At 43.1% G+C, this 19,196-nt stretch overlaps 1 protein-coding gene across 1 annotated transcript in view; it reads right to left on the bottom strand.

Moving 5' to 3' along the window:
* The window catches only part of PHEX (phosphate regulating endopeptidase X-linked), a 161,750-nt gene extending 142,936 nt beyond the window's left edge, over positions 1–18,814 (bottom strand). The window contains exon 1 of the mRNA XM_061627298.1: positions 18,785–18,814. The gene's annotated coding sequence lies outside the window, so the exon portion shown is untranslated. The remainder of the gene's footprint in view (positions 1–18,784) is intronic.
* Between the last annotated feature and the right edge of the window lie 382 nt (positions 18,815–19,196).

Genomic DNA, 19,196 nt, shown 5'->3' with positions numbered 1-19,196 from the left:
CCATAGAGCGGGTGCCACGATTGAAAAAGCCCTCTCCCTAGTTCTCACCAGTCTAGTTGATTTAACTGGTGGGACGGAGAGGAGGTCTTTTGAGGCTGATCTTGTTGGGCGGCAACATTGATGATGCTGGAGGCGCTCCTTCAGATAGACTGGGCCGAAACCGTGCAGGGTTTTAAAGGTCAAAAACAACACCTTGAATTGGGCCCGGAAAGCAACTGGTAACCAGTGCAACTCCTTCAGAACTGGAGTAATGTGTAACCCTTAATCAGGCGAGCCGCTGCATTTTGTACCAGTTGCAGCTTACGGACCGTTTTTAAGGGTAACCCCACGTACAGCACATTACAGTAGTCTAGGCGAGATGAGACCAGGGCATGTAACACCAATGGGAGCAGATGGTTTGGAAGGTAGGGGCGCAGCCTTTGTATCAAATGGAGTTGTTACAACGCTGCCCAGCTCACAGCCAAGACCTGAGCCTCCATGGACAGCTGGGAGTCAAGAATGACCCCCAGACTGCGGACTTGGTCTTTCAGGGGTAATTGTACCCCATTAAGCACCAAGTTAACATCCCCCAACCTTCTCTTGTCTTCCACGAACAGTACCTCGGTTTTGTCAGGATTCAGCTTCAGCTTATTCCTTCCCATCCAGCCACTCACTGATTCCATGCACTTGGACAGGGTTTCCACAGCCAACCTTGGTGAAGACTTGAACAAGAGATAGAGCTGTGTGTCATTCACATACTGATGACATTGCAGCCCACATCTCCTGATGATAGCTCCCAGCAGCTTTATATAGATGTTAAACAGCATCGGGGAGAGGATGGAACCCTGTGGTACCCCACAAGTGAGAGGCCATGGGTCCGAAACCTCATCCCCCAGTGCCACCCTCTGGTACCTATCAGAGAGGAAGGAACGGAACCACTGGATTACAGTGCCCCCTAAACCCAGCCTCTCTAGACGGTCCAGAATACCATGGTCAACGGTATCAAAAGCCACTGAGAGATCCAGGAGGACGAGGAAGGTGCATTTGCCCCTATCCAACGCCCTCCTCATATCATCCACCAAGGTGACCAAGGCCGTTTCAGTCCCATGTCCAGGCTTGAAGCCAGATTGAAATGGATCAAGATAATCTGCTTCCTCCAAGTGCGCTTGCAACTGCTTTGCCACCACCCGCTCCACCACCTTGCCCAGAAATGGGCAAAAGTCGTTCAACTCTTGGGGATCCAAGGAGGGCTTCTTTAGAATTGGTTTTATTATTGCCTTCTTGAGGGCTAATGGCATTGTTCCCTCTTCCAGGGATGTATTTACCACCGCCTTGATCCCCTCGCTCAGTCTATCTTTACAGCTTACAATGAGCCATGACGGGCAAGGGTCAAGTAAGCAGGTGGTAGGCTTTAAGGTGGAAAGCAGCTTGTCCACGTCCTCGGATGGAAGAAGCTGGAACTGATCCCAACTTGCCAAGATGCCCTGGCTGACTCTGGCTCACTTACTGTATCCACAGCGCACGGAATAGCACTCTGTAGACGATCGATTTTATCCGTGAAGTGCCTTGCCAATCTATCACAGGAGGTCTTAGACTGTTCCATCAGATCTGAGGCAACTGGACCGACCAGGCTCTGGACCACTTGGAACAACTCCTTGGACAGCACTCCACAGATGCAATGGAGGCAACATAAAAACCCTTTTTTCCTGCCCCCATCACCACATGGTAGGCTGCTGCCACTGCTTTAACCTGTATTCGATCATCCTCAGAGCGAGATTTCTGCCACCGACGCTCTAGCTGTCTCACCCCCCCGCCTCAGAGTTCACAGCCGTGGAGTGTACCATGGCACCGTCTGAGCTCTATTCAGGGGGAGAGGGGGTTCGGAGCCACCCGGTCTATTGCCTCGGTGATTGCAGTGTTCCACCTCTTCACAAGAGTCTCATCCGAGTGCCCGTGTGCATGCCCCAGAGAATCCGCAAGCGCATTCATGAGTTCACCTGGATTCATCAGACTCCTGGGGTGGACCATCCTAATGGGTCCTCTACCCCCGTGGAGGGTTGTGGCATTGAGAGGTCCACTCTTACTAAGTAATGATCTGACCGTGACAAGAGGGTGATGGATGTACCCCCCACTTTCAGATCATTCCCTTCCTCTCCCGAGATGTAGACAAGGTCGAGTGCATGACCCGCTACATGGGTGGGCCCGGTCGGAATAAAGGGCAGCTCCCATGAAGACATGGCTTCCAAGAAGTCCCAAGGTGCCCCTGTAAGGGTGGCCTCCGAATGCACATTGAAGTCTCCCAGCACCACCGGATTTGGGGACTGCACACGTACATCAGAGACCACCTCCAGCACCTCAGCTAGGGAGTCCATCGTGCAGCGGGATGGACGGTACACGAGCAGAATCCCTAGACTGCCCTTCAGGCCCAGCCACCAGTACATGCAGTTGATAATCTTGGTCTCCCGGAGAGGGGGTCTGGCCAGAATCAGGGACCCTCAGTAAATGACTGCCACTCCCCCTCCCTGACCACCGGCCCGCAGCTGCTGCGTATACAGATACCCCGCCGGACACATGGCCTCCAGAAGTGGAGCCAAGGCCTCATCCAGCCAGGTCTCTGTAATGCATGCCAGGTCCGCGCCGTCATCCACTATCATGTCATGGATGAGAGAGGTTTTTTGGGCTACCAACCTGGCATTGCACAGCAGCAATCGAAGGCCGGAGTATGAAGCCATGCATCCCCCAGCTATCTTTCGGCTCTGGACAGGCCCGGAGCAAGGGACAGTTATTACGTATCTCTCCCTCGTTCCTCTTACCTGACGTGGCCTGCCCCTAGCACCCCCCAGCATCTGCCTCCCAGCCTCATTATATATTGGCCCCTCTCCTGTTCCCCACTATTCCCCTCCACTTGGCACATACCCCCTGCACTGGCGACTGCAACTCAGGCAGGCTACCCCTCTTAAAACCATCAAAAACAACCCCATCCCCCACAGCCACCCCCTAAGTAGACTGCCCCACAGTCTCGCTTTTGCCTGCCAATCCTTCCACTGTTACAGTTGGAAGAGATAACACTTGCTTGGCAGAAACTGCTAAGTCACAGCTGATGAAGCCGAAGTCTGCAGTGGTATAGGTCACTCGTTGGAGTCTCCCAAGTCGAATCGACCCGGCATAAATAGTAGCAGCAGCTGGATGGCACATTTATCAGGCGTCATCTCTCCTACAAGAATGTTCTAGGATAAAAATGTCCTTGGATGAAATTCCTCTTCCTATGGCATATACTCAAGTGTTCGCAGCTCTCACAGGAAAACTTGCTTGGTCCGGCAGCCCCTTAGATGTTCCTCCTTTGCTACAGCTGAGAGAAAAAATCATGGAGGGCACGGCACAGCTCTAGGGGGGGAGTGCCCCCTTCCTCCCCTCACCCCAGCTACAGGGCTGCTTCCATGCTGTGGTCCTAATAAAAATGCCCCCCTGAAGCTGCTATCTGACATGGATGGGAAGATGTTATTGGTACCAACCAATTCATTCCAAGAAGCTGATAGGGAGAGAGGGAGAGATCAGTGCTCTTTCTCTCCTATGCATATTTACTCAGAAGTGGGGTTTGCTCACAAATAAGCACGCATAGGATTGCAGCCTAAATTTGCTTTGAAGATACTGGTGTATCTCCACATCTGTTATGTCACTAATCGCAGATTTATAACTATTGTTATTCAGTAGTGAGAAAATTGCATATTTGCATATGCTCAGAAATGTTTTCTGCATCATTCCACATCTTATTTATTCCAGGGCTGAGTCCTGGCCTGGAGAGCAGATTGTGGAGCTCAACCTTGGCTCCAACTTAAAGTCTGCTTGTGCCAAGATCTGACACTGCTAACCTCCTTCCCCAGAGTCTTTAGCTAAAATGGGTGGGTAAAAAAACAGAATTGCTTCTAATCAGTACATTTTGCCATGTTTCATTGGCTGAAGTTCTCACAGTCAATGTTTGGCCTTGGTTTCCACACCACCCTTAATCCTATTGCTTCTTTCTGCTCTGTTCCTTCCTGCATTTACCAAGATAAAACTACCTACATTTAGCTGCCCTAATTTTGACATGTTCTTTTTCCTTTCCTTTTCTTAACAGAATTTCAGTGAAATTGCTTTGCTTTCATGCCTTCCAGAAAATCGGTGTTGGGTCTAAAAAGTGAAAAGGGTAAGATTATGTTAGAGAGCAATCTGCAGCCATTGTCTGGTTGCCACCACTCACCATATGCTCAGAGGCACATGTTACCAAATTCTTCCAAGCTACACAGGAAGTGGATTGGACTGTGAAAGACCAATCCAAATTGTGTTTGCATTTTAACAAACTTGTAGGGCAGTCCAATATCTCAGAGAGCAGGTCAGGTCTCCTGCTCCCCTGATGCATTCACTATAGCTGCCCAATTTCCCTGCTTTTTAAAGTTTGATAGAAATATCTGTTGGCTATAGGTACATTCTTAAACCGCAAAGGTTTTTTGCCTATTAGTGGATTAACTTATTAGATTTATATCCTGCCCTTCCTCCTAGTAGAAGCCAAGGGCAGCAAACAAAAGCACTAAAAATATGGAAATGGACTGCCTTCAAATCAATCCCAACTTATGGCGACTCTATGAATAGGGTGTTCATGATAAGTGGTATTCAGAGGGGGTTTACCATTGCCTCCCTCTGCAGCTAGTCCTCCCCAGCTGGCTAGAGCCTGCTCAGCTTGCCACAGGTGCACAAGCCAGCCCCTTCCTTGTCCGCAACTGCCAGCTGGGGGGCAACTGGGCTCCTTGGGACTATGCAGCTTGCCCAAAGCTGCACAGGTGGCAGGGCACGTAACCCCTGAGCCACTCAGTGTGGGGGTGATCTTTAGCTGCCCCTTAACACCCCAGGAGACACTAAAAACACCTTAAACATCATAAAAACAGACTTTAAAATATATTAAAAACAAAACATCTTTAAAAACATTTAAAAACATATTTTTTAAAAAAGCTTTAAAAACATCTTAAAAAGCAACTCCAACACTCAATTTTGTTGAAAGAGGAAAGTCTTCAACAGCCCCCAAAAAGACTATAGAAAGCATATATCTGATATGCAACAGGAGGAAGTTCCAGATGGGTGCTGCCACACAAAAGGCCTGGTTCCTTACATCATGCAGAATGGGCCTTCTGATAACATGCTCTCCTGCAGAGCCCAGTGATCAGTTGGATATATATGGGTTGAAATTATCTTTCAGACAAATGGGCCTTCTTCACCGCCACACAGTGGGCACAATTATGTGCTCTCACCTTTTGTTATTGTTCTTAATATTTTATTGTACTTGGTCTGTGACTGTAATAAATTTATCATCATTATCATTATGTGCTCTCACATGTGTTTGGTCGGGTTTGCAGGATGTTTTTATCCGTTTGCGCTCATCTAGCCAGTTTCATTGCATTTAGGTCACTGTTATACCAAGGGGCAGAGTGGGCTCCACAGTGCTGGAGAGGGTGTTCGGGGGCAACCATGTCAAAATCCTGGTGCGTTCCTGGTGCATCTATTCCACAAAGTAACAAGAGCTTCAACAGGCCACTGTTGCTCTAGCCACTGGAAAAAACTTAGGACATTCAGGAACTTGATTGGATTCCATTAGTTTTCAGGGTGGATAATCTAAATTGGTCCACCATCCCTACAAGGGAGATCAAACCTGTAAGTCCAAACTTCACCAAGAAGTAGAGCAACCATGACAACTGGGTGATATCTACCATCAGCTCTATTTCTAGACCATCCCTTCCTCCATCTGAGGCAAAGACAAGGTTGGGGGTATGCCCTGCCCTGTGTGTCAGACCAATGACAACTTCAGACAGTCCCATGGTCATCATGGAGGCCATTAAATCCCATTCTGGAACACTAGAGGCTGCCTCAGCACATATGTTAAAATCACTCAGAACAATCATTCCCCCAGCACAATACCTGAAACCACCTTCAGCAGCTCAGTTAAAAAAGCTGCTGACCAATGGGGTGGACAGTACACCAGCAGCATCTCTAGTTTACTGTCTCCTTGATCTGACACCAGGTTCAGGCCCTTGTAGGCAGCACCAAGACAAAGGGCTTTCGTGGTGATGGAGACGGACATCCTATGAATCACAGCAACTCTTTCCCCCCCCCCCCATCCTGCAGCCTGTGTTGATGCTGCACAATGTATCCAGGCTGGCACAGCTGGGTCAGATCAATTCCTCCCAGCTCACCCGCCTAGTAATACACACGAGATCAGCACCCTCATCAATGATCAAATAATGGATCAGTGAGATCCCGGGGTGCTACAGTGAATAGAAACTATTATGAGTGTGCAACTAGAATTTGTGTTGTTGTTATGTGCCTTCAAGTCGATTATGACTTATGGCGATCCTATAAATCAGTGACTTCCAACAGCATTTGTCGTGAACCACCCTATACAGTTCTTGCAAGTTCAGGTCTGTGGCGTCCTTTATGGAATCAATCCATCTCTTGTTTGGTCTTCCTCTTTTTCTACTCCCTTCTGTTTTTTCCAGCATTATTGTCTTTTCTAATGAATCATGTCTTGTCATGATGTGTCCAAAGTATGATAACATCAGTTTCATCATTTTAGCTTCTAGTGATAGTTCTGGTTTAATTTGTTCTAACACCCAATTATTTGTCTTTTTCACAGTTCATGGTATCGGCAAAACTCTCCTCCAACAGTACATTTCAAATGAGTTGATTTTTCTCTTATCCGCATTTTTCACTGTCCAACTTTCACATCCATGCATCGAGATCAGGAATACCATGGTGTGAATGAGCCTGACTTTGGTGTTCAGTGATACATCCTTGCATCTGAAGACCTTTTCTAGTTCTCTCATAGCTGCCCTCCCCAGTCCTAGCCTTCTGATTTCTTGACTATTGTCTCCATTTTTGATATTGATAATCGTTGACAAGTTCAATGTCCTCATTGTCAACTCTAAAGTTACATAAATCTTCTGTTGTCATTACAGGCGACTCCGGGAAGGGTGACTTCGCTTGTGCCTGCTTTTGAGACGGGCTCCCGCCTCACAAGAAGCTTATTCAGATATAAATCAGTCAGAACATTTTTTTTTTTTGACTGATGAAATTTCTCCCGGGCAGGGAGAAACGTAGAGATCAACCTCAAAAGCCTGTTTTTGTTGGGAGGACTGGATTTCATTAATTTATGAGAAAAGGTCCAGCCAGCAATGCCAGACGGACTTCCGAACAAGCTCTATCTGATTAATGCGATACGTTTATCTTTTCTTCAAAGAGAAAACGGACTAACAGGCAAGCACCCTTCTTTCTTTTTTTTACTTGGTTTAAATTGTTGCAGCAAAAAGAGATTTGTCAAATGAATCAGCTTTAAAGAACTTCTGGGTGAGCTATAACTCTTCTCTGTTATTCACGAAATTAACAGCTTATCTCTGTTTCTATTGCAAAAAGCTGTCCTGGAAGTGCATTCTAAAGATATAAACAGAAGAGGGATTTCTATTCCGAGGAGAAAAAAATAAAAAATATGAACTTTGGAACATTATATTGTCTGGGACTATTCTCTTTTTGGTCTATTTTATTTTGACGAATCTGCTTCTTCACGACGCCACTAACTGTTTTGATGCTGGGAACTAAATTTGTTTTGTATTCTTGAACATAGAGAGATAAGGCAGGCTGCTCTGTTTATACTGTGATGTCATCAAGCCTGGAATATTAACCCAATTGTTGCTGAAATAAGAAGTGGTTCTTTATTTTTGTTTTGTTTTGTTTTCGTGGTTTTAAAAATGGCAATCAAGAAAGTGGCTGAGAATCTGGAAGTAATTATGTTTCAGAAAATAATGGATGAGATTGAGATAACGAAACAAACCCTGCAACAGGGCAGTAAGGAGCTGAAAATTGAACTGAGCAAAATGACGCAGGAGCTTAAAGAAATAGGGGATCCTGTGAGAGAGGAGAATGAGATCAGAGATGAGAAAAGAAAAAATAAAGGGAAGATACAAGCCCTGGAGATTGGAACAAATGTGGAATTGGAAAAAGATCTGGAGTTTATGGATATTAGAAATAAAATCTACTGTTTGGAACTTAACATTATCTCTGAAGAAATTAATGAAGATATTAGAGATAAAGTTATCAATGGCTTGGATAATTTTCTGGACTGGAATGACGTGATGGAGCTTGATATAGAGAAAATCTATGGAATTAACTGTAGCCATGTGACAATGGAAAAACTCTCAAGAGATGAGCCAGTGCATTTTGTAAAAACGAAGAACAGAGATATGACTTTACAACAATATTTCAGCAACTTATTCAGAATTGATGGCAAGAAAATATTTGGGATAGAGGAAATTCCCATCAGACTCTTATTATATGACTATGGCTATGACAGCAAGATTATTATGGAATACTGATAATGGAAGATTGGACACTGAAATTACTGGACTTAACAGGACTACTGAAGATGGAAGATGGAATTAATATGGATAATGGAATAATGGCTATTGAAATTATTGGACTTAACAGATTTGATGAGATGGATTAATCAATATGTTTATTTGGACTATGGTTATGACAATAAGATTATTATTATTATTAACGAGATGGATTAATCGACATGTTTATTTGGAGAAAAATTGACAGATATATTTCTTAAAGAATTGAAACCTCTCTTTGACTTTTTGTGGAAAGAATAAAGTAATGGCTATGAGATTTGATGATTAATTAAGATAACTACTGGAGGAAAGTGATTTTATAATATAATTTAAGAGACAGGATTGTTATATATTGTAGACCTATAACTGATCTGCGACAAATGGGAAGTCAACATTTTATTTTTTTGTTTAATCATTTTTGTTTTGTTTTTTGTCTTTGAATGTTTTATGATTTTGTTTTGTTTGTTTTATGGAAATTTGAATAAAAATTATTGTAAAAAAAAAATCTTCTGTTGTCATTACTCTAGTCTTTTTGACGTTCAGCTGTAGTCCTGCTTTTGTGCTTTCCTCTTTAATTTTCATCAGCATTCATTTCAAATCATTACTGGTTTCTGCTAATAGTATGGTATCGTCTGCATATCTTAAATTATTGATATTTCTCCCTCCAATGTTCATACCTCCTTCATCTTGGTCCAATCCCGCTTTCCATATATGTTCTGCGTATAGATTAAATAAATAGGGTGATAAAATACACCCGTCTCACACCCTTTCCCACTGGGAACCAATCAGTTTCTCCATATTCTGTCCTTACAGTAGCCTCTTGTCCAAAGTATAGGTTGCGCATCAGGACAATCAGATGCTGTGGCACACCCATTGCTTTTAAAGCATTCCATAGCTTTTCATGATCTACACAATCAAAGGCTTTGCTGTAATCTATAAAGCACAGGGTGATTTTCTTCTGAAATTCCTTGGTCTGTTCCATTATCTAACGTATGTTTGCGATATGTGCATCTTCCCTTTCTAAATCCAGCTTGGACGTCTGGCATTTCTCACTCCATATATGGTAAGAGCCTTTGTTGTAGAATCTTGAGTATTACTTTACTTGCATGGCATATTAAGGCAATAGTTTGATAATTACTGCATTCCCTGGGATCCCCATTCTTTGGAATTGGGATGTATATTGAATGCTTCCAGTCTGTGGGCCATTTTTTTAGTTTTCCATATTTCTTGACAAATTTTTGTCATAATTTTGACAGATTCAGTCTCAGTAGCTTGTAGCAACTCTATTGGTATGCCATTTGTTCCTGGTGATTTGTTTCTTCCAAGTATTTTAAGAGCAGCTTTCACCTCGTATTCTAAAAATTCTGGTTCTTCATCATACGGTTCCTCCATGAATGAATCTGTCATCCTCGCATCTCTTTTATAGAGTTCTTCAGTGCATTGCTTCCATCTTCCTTTTATTTCATCTCAGTCAGCCAGTTTGTTCTTTTGTTGATTATTCAACATCCCTACTCTTGGTATAAATTTCCCTTTCATTTCTCTAATCTTTTGGAATAGGGCTCTTGTTCTTCCCTTTTTGTTGTCCTCTTCTATTTCTATACAATAACTATTGTAATAGTTCTCTTTGTCCCTACGTACTAGGCGCTGTATTGTTGCATTTAGGATTCTGACCGTGTTTCTATCTCCTTTTGCTTTTGCTTTCCTTCTCTCTTTAACCATTTTAAGAGTTTCTTCAGTCATCCATTGAGGTCTTTCTCTCTTTTTAACTATTTAATTATTCCTTTGTTGTTCTTCTTTAGCTTTACTTTGATTTCCAATACGACCAGTTCATGATCTGTACCGCAATCTGCTCCTGGTCTTGTTTTCGCAGAAAGTATGGAACTTCTCCATCTTCTGCTACCAATTATATAATCAATTTGATTCCTATATTGACCATTTAGTGATGTCCACGTGTATAGTCATCTTTTCGGTTGCTCAAAAGATGTGTTCACAAGAAACAAATTATTGGCTTCACAGCATTTAATAAGTCTTTCTCTGGCTTCATTTCTGTCTCCTAGGCCCCATTTCCCCACAATTCCTAGTTCTTCTCTGTTCCCTACTTTTGCATTCCAGTCCCCCATGATTATCAGCACATCTTGTTTTGGTGTGTGATCAATTTCTTCCTGTACTTCTGCTTAAAATCTCTCCAATTCCTCTTGTTCTGCATTTGCTGTTGGAGCATAGACTTGGATGATGGTTATGTTGATAGGTTTCCTGTTTGATCTCATTGATATCATTTGCTCAGACCTTGCATTGCAGCTCCTAATTGCTTTTCCTACATCACTTCTCACTATTAAAGTAACCCCGTTTCTTCTTAATTTCTCATTTCCTGCATAAAATATTTTGTAGTTGCCTGATTGAAAATGTCCCATTCCCATCCATTTTAATTCACTCACGCCAAGTATTGTAATGTTGATACGTTCCATTTCTTGCTTGACAGTCTCTAGTTTTCCCTGGTTCATGCTTCTCACATTCCATGTTCCTATTGTGTGTGTCGTACAACTCCAGACTCTCCTTTCGCATCTGTGCGCATCAGCCTCTGGACTTCCTTTCGGCTTTGACCCAGCTGCATCATTAGTCATAGCGCTACTTGTCCTTGTCCTTTGTTCTTCCCCAATAGCTGGGTGAGTGCCTTCTGACCTGGGGGTCTCATCTTCCAGCACTATCACATGTTGCATTTTGGATACTCTGTTCATAGGGTTTTTGTGGTAAGAGGTATTCAAAGCTGGTTTACCATTGCCTTCCTCTGAGTTTGGATGCATCTTAGTCTGGTGTCTCAGCTTTGACCATTGCACCTTGGGTGCCCCTGCTAGGAGTCTAGCCTCTTGGTCTAGACTCCTGATGGCATTGCTCCCAGCTTCTTCAACACTCTCAAACCCCCTCACCATGTTAAGGTGTGCATCCTAGAGAGGGAATTTAATAAGTACCAATTAAACATACAATATACTCTCATAGACATATATACAGTAACTGTTCCATTTTTCTGAATTTGGCAGTAGAAATTATTATTATTATTAAATTTTATTTATACTCCACCTTTCGGCCAAAGGCCCTCAAGGCGGCTTTCAAAGAAAAATAAACACAGGTATAAAATACAATAAAACAATATAATTTACAAAAATTAAATTAAATAACAAATAACATTATCATAATATTGTTAATTAAAAGCAGGAAGAGCCCAGGGTTCCAGTCTGAAGAAGTTATTAGTTAAATCGAAAGTACTGGGGAGCCCCAGGTTCAAGTCCCCGCTCAGCTCCCTAGATGACCTTGGGACCATCATCTTCCAACACAAAATAGTATCCCCGTTATTTTATTTTGAACTGCAGATTTCAAGCACAATGAATGTTGGAGATGTGCGCATTGCTTACACACCAGGGAGTTTACACTGACAGTTTCCCTGCTGGACCATATGAATTAAGAGGATGAGGCTCCAGCCTTCTTGCCCTTACCTCGCAGAACAACTCATCTCTTGTTGAAACTGCAGTAGGCATTACCTGTTCTAACTTTTGATATAGTAGCCAATGACAAAAAGCCAGTGGTTCAAAGGGTGATGTGCTTCTTTCTGTTGAAGTCTGATTTCTCTACAATGCAGACAGATGTCTGTCTCTTTCAGTCAGAATATTTAAATATTGGTACCAAGACAAAGTTAGAGGCCCAGAAGGTTAAGGTACAGGCAGCTTCTGAGGCACATCTCATTTATAGGGTGGTGTAACAGAATACTGTATATGGCCTGTTGCCTAAGCTGAAAATAAATATAGGGCAACAGGAAACTTACACTGTGAGCTTTGTCAAATTCTGTGCACGTCCCATACAGCTCAGAGCATATCATGCGACTTCTTAAAATCTGAGGTTTGTTTACATCAAGTTTCTAGTCTTTGTGATTGCAAAGAAGAGTTTGAAAGAGTGGCAATAGTAAACATCTTTTTTTTTAAAAAAAAGTCAAGAATCTTAATAGGATATAAATGCACTTTGGATTCCCAGTGTAAAGGTACCACTGGTTTATACAAAAGTTAAGGCTGCTTCACAAATGCATAACGTTCTTCAAAAATTTGAAGTACATCTTCACCTCCTAACACATTTCAGAGTTCAGCCAGCCACTGGAAGTTCTCTTGCTCTGTGATTCTGCTTTGTACGCAGAAGGTCTCAGTTTCAATCCCTGGCATCTCCAAGGAGGGCTGGAGAGAATCTTGTCTGAAATCCTAGAGAACTGCTGGCCGATGAGCCAGGCCTTGCCTATCATAAAATACCATTCTGTCTAGGAGAATCTTTCACTTCATGGCAGTAAAAGCAGCAAAGAGGGCCTATGTTGCTGCTTCTGTCACATGCTTGAAGAATCGCCCAAAAGAGCTCTTCAGGGTTGCCCATAGGCTGCTGACACCTGTATTTGTGGATGATGCCCAGGACACCTTGGAGACCCTCTTCATTCATTCATTGGCAATCACTCGTGGCCCAGTAAGATTGTCTTCCAAGATAAGGTCTTTAACAGTGGGTCCATAAGTGACTGTGGAGGCCAATTCTGGATCCACACAGCCTCCCACAGTGAGGACACAGGTTTCTAGATGGAAGATGGTTGTGATGAGGATTTGTTTGACATGCCTTCCGCTTAGCTCGTTTGTCCCGTTCGCCCTGTATTCATGCTTCTTCAAAGTCCACGGCATCTTTGATAATAGCCGACCTCCATTTGGGATGTTCATGGGCCAAGACTTCCCAGTTGTTGATGTTCATGATACATTTTTTTAGATTCGCTTTAAGAACATCTTTAAACCTCTTTTGCTGTCCACCGATGTTCCGTTTTCCATCCTTAAGTTGGGACTAAAGTAGCTGCTTTGGAAGACGGTGATTAGGCATTTGAACAACATGGCTGGTCCAGCAAAGTTGATGTTGGAGGATCATTGTTTCAACACTGGTAGTCTTTGCTTCTTCCAAAACGCTAACATTAGTCCGTCTGTCCTCCCAAGTAATTTGCAGAATTTTGCGGAGGCAGCGTTGGTGGAATCTTTCAAGAAGTTGGGAGTGGCGTTTATAAATGGTTCATGTTTCACAGGCATACAGTAAGGTCAGTAGTACAATGGCTTTGTAAATAAGCATTTTGGTCTCCCTGCGAATATCCTGATCCACGAACACTCTACGCTTCATTCGGGAATGTGGCACTCCCAGAGCTCAGATGATGCTGAATTTCAGCATTGATGTCAGCTTTTACAGAGAGATGGCTGCTGAGACAGGGGAAGTGATCAACATTCTCCAACGTCACACCATTAAGCTGGATTGATGGTGCTACAGAGGGACTAGTTCGTACCTGTTGATGACGCACTTTGGTTTTTTTAATATTAAGTGAGAGCCCAAGCTTTCCATATGCTTCTGCAAAGACATTTAGGATAGCTTGAAGATCTTTCTCTGAATGTGCAGAGACTACATTATCATCGGCATATTGAAGTTCTATGATAGAGGTTGACATTACCTTACTTTTTGCTTTCAGCCTACTGAGATTAAAAAGCTTTCCATCTGTTCAATATATGATTTCCACACCAGTAGGAAGTTTCCCCTCAATAAGGTGTAGAATCATAGCAATGAAGATAGCAAATAAGGTAGGAGCAATGACACATCCCTGTTTTATGCCTGATCCAACTCTGAATGGATCGCTCTGAAAGCCATTGTTGTCCAAAATTGTTGCTGTCATGTTGTCATGAAGGAGTCACAAAATATTCACAAATTTATCGGGGCATCCAGTTTGCAGAAGGATGGTCCAGAGAGCAGTTCGATTCACAGTATCAAAGACCTTACGTCAGATCAATAAACGCCATATATAAAGGTCGATTCTGCTCCCGGCATTTTTCTTGAAGCTGTTGTGCAGTGAAGATCATGTCCACTGTTCCCCTGGAAGGGCGGAAACCATTTTTAGATTCGGGAAGGACATCCTCTGAGATTGGCAGGAGGCGATTTGCGAGGATCCTTGCAAGTATTTCACCTGAGGTAGCAAGAAGAGAGATAGTTCCCGCAATCTGTTCTATCACCCTTCTTAAAAAGGGTGATAATTATGGCATCCCTAAAGTCTTCTGGGATCTCTTCGCTCATCCAGATTTTTTCGATGAGCTTATGAAGTTGTTGCGTAAGCTCAGGCCCACCTTCTTTAAGACTTTAGCAGGAATCCCATCAGGTCCACTAGCTTTGTTGTTCTTCATTTGACTGATGGCTTTACTGACTTCATCCAAATTAGGGAATACTGCAAGCTCATCTCTAGTTTGTTGTTGTGGAATTTGGGAGAAGACCTCATCAGCCACAATAAAGTTACAATTAAGGAGGTCGTGGTAATGCTCTTTCCAGCGCAATGCAATAGACTCTTTATGCTTAAGAAGTTTGGTACCATCCATTGAATGTAAGGGATTTGTACAGGCGGGCCCCACGTATATGGCAGGTTCCGTTCCGGACTGCCGCCAAAAAGTGGAAACCGCCGAAAAGTGGAACCCATAGACAATAATGGTGCCCATCGCACAAAAATGGCATGCGATGAGAAAAACAGCTGTAAAAGCGGAACAAGCGCCTTAAAGCGGGGACTTTCCTCATTTGCGCAACGCCGCATTAGCAGAACACCAAAAAGCAAAGCACCGTAAAGTGGGGCCCGCCTGTACCGTAATTTGTTAGCCCATAGATGGCTTTTGTGGCATTAAAAAAGCCACATGCATCGTGAGCATCTGCAAAGTGCTGGATTTCTTGAGCTTTCTTTATCCACCAGGCATTCTTAAGTTCTCTAGTTCTTCTTTGGACCTCAGCCTTTGCACTGGCATAGATTTTTTTTCTTAGCAGCACAGTTAATGTCTCTCTGCCATATCTGGAAGGCTTTCCTTTTCTTGTCGATGATATGTTCAATCTCACTATCATTCTCATCAAACCAATCCTGATGTTTCTTAGTTTGGTACCAATAGTTTGTTCACATGCTACAATAATGGATGTCTTCAGTTTAATCCAGTGTTCCTCAACATTTTCAGGGAGTTCCGTAGGTAGATGTTTCTTGAGAGTTGTTTGAAAGCAAGCTCGCTTAATAGGATCTTGAAGGGCATGGATGTTCATTTTACGCCTTGGTTTTCTTCCTTGGAGCCTACGTTGAGGAACAATATTAATGGCCATAGTGGATCGAATTAATCGGTGATCTGTCCAGCAGTCATCAGCACTCGTCATGCCCCTAGTGAGGAGTATATCACGATGATATCTGGCACGGACAATTACGTAATCCAGGAGATGCCAGTGTTTTGACCGAGGGTGCTTCCATGATGTTTTAAATTTATTTTTCTGGCGAAAGAGTGTGTTTGTAATAACAAGATTATGCTCTGCAAATTTAGTCAGAAGTAGAATGCCATTCAGGTTGCTATTGCCAACCCCTTCTTTCCCAATGGTTTCTGGCCATAAATTAAAATCACGCCCAACTCTTGCATTGAAATCACCCAAGAGGATAATTTTATCCTCCTTAGGTATCTCTGATAAGATGGTGTCCAGCTGGTTATAAAAATTTTCCTTGATGTCTTCATCAGCATCTAACGTTGGTGCATAAGCACTTGGAATAGTTGCCTTCTGGTTTTTGGCAAGTTTTAACAGGAAAGTTGAGAGTCGTTCATTAATGCCAATAGGAACTTCTGACAAGAGCTTCACAAAATTATTTTTACTAGCAAAGCCTACTCCATGTATTTGTCGTTCTTGTTGAGGTAGACCTTTCCAGATGAAGGTATAACCTCCTTTTTGTTCCTTCAATTGTCCCTCTCCTGCTCTTCGAGCTTCTTGGAGTGCTGCTATTAATATTAAAACGTTTCAACTCCCTTGCGATGATGGCAGTCCTGCATAAAGGATGTTCACTATCTGTATTGTCCAGCAATGTCCGTATATTCCATGTTCCAAAATTCAATTGTCTTTTGCAACCGCTAAGTGGTGACCCCACTGGACGCGGTAATCCAGTCAGGGAGATGGATGAGGCAGACTATGTTTAGGGCACCTTTTCTAGCCCCTTCACCATACAGGGTGAGCAGAGTGGATCCTGAATACGACTGCCCAGTCGTGGATATAGCTGCCAAACTACTCAACTGCCTCAGTCTTTGAGCCAGGGTGACTGAGTCTGTATCCACCACCCATGTGCCGGTCCATGACTAGGGGCTTCCAGATTTCAGTCCTGACCCCATCGCCATTTGCCGATCACCATGGGACTTTTGGTTTGCTTTGCTTTGCTTGGAAGACACCTGTGCATGAATTTGTTTTATGTGGGGAGATTGGCGCACAATGATCAACACACAATCTTGACAGAAAAAGGATTTGATCTAATGGCATGGGATACCACAAAGATTGGAAGTCTTTTATCTGCTGCAGCCTTCAACCGCCTTCACAGCTGTTGTAACGTACACATTGTTATTCTTCGCCCGTTCTGCCGTTGAGGACATTCTTGGATTGTTCTTTGTCTGGTTCCTCTCCCTTGACCTTACCGCCATGGGTGACCCGTAAGCTACATGCTACAGCTGATGCAGCTCCAAGGGAGGTTTCCAATGCTCCATCAAACCGTGCTTTGTGGGATCAGTTTCAGTTTTTGCAACCTGATGTCGGCAAGGTGCTTCTGAGTATTCAACCAATGATGTCCCCTCTTGACCTCTACCCTTCTTGGCTGATTAAAGCAAGCTGAGGGGACATGACTGGGTGGTTCTATGGTGTTGTGAACTTCTCTTTTCATTAGGGGTTTATGCCTGCCACCTTGAAGGAAGCAGTAGTACAGCTATTCCTGAAAAAAAATACCCAATGGTTTTTAACCCAAGGTATTTTAACTACAACTACCAGGCAGTAGTTTTTGTCAAGTGCCCTTTTTGCCTTTTTGGCAATATACTTAAGAAGGTTATGGTGGAGCAATTGCAGGAATTCTTGGAGAAAAGAGATTATCTAGAACCCATTCTAATCTGGGTTCAGACCTGGTTTCAGGACTGAATTGGCTCATCCTGATGGGTGATGTTTATCAGAAGAAGGACAAGGGGAATGAGACCCTACTCAAATGATCATTAGTTTTTGATACCATTAATCATGGTATCCTCCTGGACCATCAATGAGTAATGGGTATCAGGGGCAATGTTCTGCAGTGGTTCTTGTCTTATATCTAGGAAGAGTTCCAGAAAATATCATTGGATCAGTGTCTCTTGGCCCCTGGCTCTTCAGCTATGCCGTGCTGCAGGCTAGTAGGTTTGTTTCCAGTGCTATTAACACCGATATGAAGCAGTTGGGAGAAGTTATCAGGAGATATGAAGTAAGGTGTCATCAGAACACTGATGATATTCTTTTTCTCTGTAATGTTTGAACCAAGAATGGTGGGGTCTGTGTGCAGTAGCGGGCTGGATAAGAGCTAATAAACTGAATCTGAATCCTGACAAGATAGAGGCTCAGTGAGTGAATGGTTTCTAGATCGAAGAAGTTGCCTGCCCTGGATGGTGTCGCACTCTCCCTGAAGCAGCAGGCGTGTACTCTGGGGATGCCCCTGGATCCAGCTGTGCCACTGGAGGCACAGGTGACCTCCATGCCTAGGAATGCCTTTTACAAGCTTTAGGTAAGGGAGACCGCTATGACCGTTCCTGGATCAGGATAGCTTGACCAGAGTTCCATTGTTTATGCATTGGTAGCCTCAAGGCTGGATTACTATAATATGCTTTATGTGGGTGTGCTTGAGGTTGGTCCAGTGCAGAACATGGGAGCTAGGTTGCTTGTGGGAGTAAACCACTGTAAGGATATAAGATCTTTCTGTGGTGTTTTGCACTGCCTGCCTATCTGCTACTGGGCCAAAGTAAAGGTTTTTGGTACTAGCTGTACAGCTTAGAACCAGGTTACTTGAGATACCACTTTATCCCTTATATATTCAATAGGAAACTGCTTTCTGTAGGAGAGGTTCTCCTTAAAGTCCCAAAGATATCAGTAATGGTAACTCAGAGCAGGGCTTTCAGCATAGCTGCCCTGTTCTGTGGAACAGCATCTCTATTGAGCTAATGCAAGAATGCACTCTCTGCACCTTCTGGAAGCACATTTTTATGTGTACAAACTTTCTCAGCTTCATGGAAAGGTCTCTGCCTTAGGTGTTCATTTTGTATTATTTTCAAACCTATCTTCAGTTGATTTTTTGGTACTGTTTTAAAAACAATTTTTAGAGGTTTCCATGGAAAGTCTGTAAATTGTCATGAGACAAATGTTAAAGCAAAGGCAATTTATACAATCATCATCATCTGCCAATTGAGAATACACTTCATGGTACTGATGAAATGGGGTTTAGTCTACAAAAGTTTATGGCATAAATCTGTTAAGGTCCCATAGGATTTTTGTGTTTGTTGTTCTGTAATCTTATCTACATTTACCTGTTGAACACCATTCGGCTATCTTTTGAGTCTCAGGATGTGGTCTGAAGGAACATGAGGATATCACCTGGAAACCACATGTAGGTTGCTTTGCGTTCCAAAACAGAAAGAAGACAGGATAGAAATGTAATTAATTAAGTAAATATGCATAGGTTTGCATTGCATCATGGCTAATGTTAATCAAACAACGTGATGTATGGTCTGCTTTGATTTTAATACTACTAGATATTATTTTCTATCACTTTTTTGGAAATTTATGAGACAAATACATGGAACAATCATAGTCAGTCTGAATGTCTTCAGGAGGATGTAAATGGCCTTTTATTGCTAAAATTCCTATAGTCAAGGTAGCTGTTAGCTGAAACACCGCTCACAGGATGGAATAAATGAGGCCAAAATGTTTAGCTTCCTG

This window comes from Rhineura floridana, chromosome 5 (genome assembly GCF_030035675.1).
Source record: "Rhineura floridana isolate rRhiFlo1 chromosome 5, rRhiFlo1.hap2, whole genome shotgun sequence".
In the NCBI taxonomy this organism is placed as follows: Eukaryota; Metazoa; Chordata; class Lepidosauria; order Squamata; family Rhineuridae; genus Rhineura; species Rhineura floridana.
This window is presented reverse-complemented; position numbering and strand designations above follow the sequence as displayed.